The sequence below is a fragment of the Sapajus apella genome, unplaced genomic scaffold (assembly GCF_009761245.1).
Source record: "Sapajus apella isolate SASKATOON/1434 unplaced genomic scaffold, GSC_monkey_1.0 scaffold4496, whole genome shotgun sequence".
In the NCBI taxonomy this organism is placed as follows: domain Eukaryota; kingdom Metazoa; phylum Chordata; class Mammalia; order Primates; family Cebidae; genus Sapajus; species Sapajus apella.
In genome coordinates this window covers 1-3413 of record NW_022441422.1, presented here as the reverse complement: position 1 = coordinate 3413, position 3413 = coordinate 1, and the positions used below count along the sequence as shown (strand labels likewise).

The window sequence follows — 3413 nt, the reverse complement described above, 5'->3', positions numbered from 1 at the left end:
TAAGGTGACCTGTACAGGTGCCAGCTGCTGCCTTGATGATCAAGGTGTTACATCACTCATTTTCCCAAAAACATGACCCTAGGGATGCCTGAAATCCCACTGAAATGTGGTAGAGAGAAAGCATTTTGAAGGGAAATGAGGGGTCCTCCGGGTGAGTTCTGTGACTTCAGAATTCCCACCTGCCCACAAGCCGGTGCCTCAGAGCCACTAACCCTGTCCCCGGCCAGGACCCGACACACCTGCCTTGCTGACCCCTTCTGCTGGGCAGGCTAGGTCCTCTCCAGAGAGCATCCGGGCTTGGAGCTGACAACAGCTTGCTCCCCCAGCCACTCTCCCCTGATCCTGGGGAGTGGGTTGTGGGGTCAAGGTCACCGTGTTCCCTGAACTAGGAGGTAAAGGGCAGCAGTCGCTACAGAATTAAACGTGGAGAGAGCCGGTTGTCTGTGCTGGAGGAGGAGAGGGTGTTTGGGTGCCTCGTGGAAAGGACCAGCATCTGCTTTCCTCCTCCTGAGGAGAAAGGATCTGCAGACGGTTCCACAGCCCAGAGGGAGGAGAACAGCCTGACAGCCAGGTGCCTTGGGAAAAGGCAGCAGAGAGCGCCATAGGCCAAAGATGCTCAGCCTCTCACGTGACCAGTGTGTCCACGCGCCCCGGCACCATATCCCAGAGTGACCATGTCATTGCACAGAGGAAAGAACAGCCCCTGTCCAGGGGAGGCACAGCCCCTGCCTCAGGGAGCTTCACGCAAAATCCAGGCCCCCAGGAGAGGGCCAGAAGCCTTGAAGTCCCAGGCCCAAGGTTCTTCATTAAGGCTGCTTAACCCGGGGGCCGGAGACCCCCATGGGAGACTTCAGCCCCAGGGGGAAGCGGCTGTTTTCCTCAGGAAACTGTGGGTAAGAAACAGGAGCTTTCTGGAGACATTGTTCTTCAAAGGGTTTCTCACGGCCCTGTGTCCCAGGTTCCCGGCCAGAGGGGGAAAGGAGAGGGACGGAGTGACGGGGAGCATGGTGCAGGGCACCGCAAGAAGGCAGGGCGGAGGGGCGGGCAGCAGCGCCACCAGACTGAGCCCTAAATGAGCGGAGTCCGGGAGAGGAGGCTCGCACAATCCACCACCTTGGGGTAGTTGCAGTGCCGCCCAGGCGCATTTTTCCAACGGAGGGCACACTGAAAGGAGGGTAAATCGAAAAGTATGGGCACAGGGGAATGCAGGTGCCCTGGGCTGGGCTATAGAAGCACCTACTGGCTTCCTCAGCAGCAGCTGGCACCTGGACAGGTCACCTTAGAAAGTGCTTTCGCAGGCTGGGCGCGGTGGCTCGCTCCTGTAATCCCAGCACTTTGGGAGGCCGAGGCGAGCAGAACACATAGTCAGGAGTTCGAGACACGCCCTTTGGTGAGGGGGCGGTGTGTGCCTGTAATCCCAGCTACCTTTGAGGAACCTACCCCGTGGCCAGGGAGATGGAATGGTCACTACAGAGCACTAAGGTAAATGTAGGGACAATACTATGCCTGGGTTAGTGCGGAGTACCTGTTTTAAGCCCCTTCTGGGGCATCATTCTGAGGGTGGCTCTCAAGGAAGGCTTCCTGGAGGAGGTATAATCATTTGAGTTTAAAAAAATGAATGGCAGTGCTCACTTTGGCAGTGCATGTACTGAAACTGGAACAATGCAGACACGATTAGCATGGCCTCTGCACAAGGATGATATACAAATCTGTGAAGTGTTCTATATTTTCATAAGAAAAATAGGCCGGGCACGGTGGCTCACGCCTGTAATCCCAGCACTCTGGGAGACCGAGGCAGTCAGATCACTTGAGGTCAGGAGTTTGAGACCAGCCTGGCCAACATGGCAAAACCCCATCTCTACTGAAAATACACAAAATTAGCCAGGTGTGGGGACATGTACCTGTAATCCCAGCTACTTGGGAGGCTGAGGCAGGAGAATCGCTTGAAATCAGGGGGCAGAGGTCGCAACGAGCCAAGATCAAGCCACTGCGTTCTAGTCTGGGCGACAGAGTGAAACTCTGTCTCACAAAAAAAAAAAAGAAAAAAGAAATGGTCCCAGGAGAAAGCAGAAGGAAATAGGAGAAGCAGGATAGGGACGAGGAAGAGGTTGGGAAAGGAAGCGATTTTGTATGAAACCACATCTCAGTTTGACCCTGCGGTTAGCTCAGGGGCATAAATGGTATCTCAGAGTTTGTCCCTCCTCAATATAAAGCAGCTAGATTTTTTTTTTTTTTTGTTTTTTTTAGAGACGGGGTCTCGCTATGTTGCCCAGGCTGGAGCGCAGTGGCTATTCACAGGCGCGATCCCACTTCTGATCAGCACGGGAGTTTTGACCTGCTCTGTTTTCGACCTGGGCCAGTTCACCCCTCCTCAGGCAACCTGGTGGTCCCCTGCTCCCGGGAGGTCACTATATTGATGCTGAACTTAGTGTGGACACCCGATCGGCATAGCGCACTACAGCCAGAACTCCTGGGCTCAAGCGATCCCCCCACCTCAGCCTCCCAAGTAGCTGGGACTACAGGCACACACCACCACGCCCGGCTAGATTTTTTTTGGGGGGGAGCAGAGTCTTGCTCTGTTGCCTAGGCTGGAGTGCAGTGGCATGACCCAGCTCACTGTAGCCTCGAAATCCCAGGCTCAAGTGATCCTCCCACCTTAGACTCCTGAGTAGCTAATTTAAAAAATAATTTTAAAAATGTATATATATATCAATAATTACTAAAATTTTTAAAAACATTTTTTGTAGAGACAGGATCTCGCTATGTTGACAGGGCTGGTCTCAAACTGCTGGACTCGAACGAGCCTCCCGCCTCAGTCTCCCAAAGTGCTGGGATTACAGGCATGATCCACCATGCCCAGCCTGAATTTTGTATTCCCACAGCAGCTGGCTATTGGCCAGGGGTCAGGAGCCTGCAGTGGTGTGTGGGGAATAAATACTCATAGACACTTCCAGTTCTCCTAACTACAGGAGGGCTTGCAACAGTATGCAACATTTTGAATGTGTGTACGTGTGGTTTTCTGGGGACAAGGTCTATAATTTTCATCAGATTTGTTAAAGGAATACATGTTGTAGGTCATGTCCTCCCAGAAGCAAACCCTGAGATGAAGAGTCATATGTCAGTTTATAAAGAAGTGGTCCCAGAGGGCCAAGCGCAGTGGCTCACGCCTGGAATCCCAACACTTTGGGAGGCTGAAGAGGGCAGATCACCTGAGGTCAGAAGATTGAGACCAGCCTAGCCAATATGGCGAAACCCCATCTCTACTAAAAATATAAAAAGTAGCCGGGCATGGTGGTAATAGGGGCACCTGTAATCCTAGCTACTCTGGAGGCTGAAGCAGGAGAATCTCTTAAACCCAGGAGGCGGAGGTTGCAGTGAACTGAGATTGCGCCACTGCAATCCAGCCTGGGTGA

At 53.0% G+C, this 3413-nt stretch overlaps 1 non-coding gene across 1 annotated transcript; it reads left to right on the top strand.

The window, feature by feature from the left end:
- The first annotated feature begins 1628 nt into the window (after positions 1–1628).
- LOC116547754 lies at positions 1629–1731 on the top strand. Its single transcript, XR_004267163.1, has one exon. It is a non-coding gene; the product is annotated as a U6 spliceosomal RNA (small nuclear RNA).
- The last annotated feature ends 1682 nt before the right edge of the window (positions 1732–3413 follow it).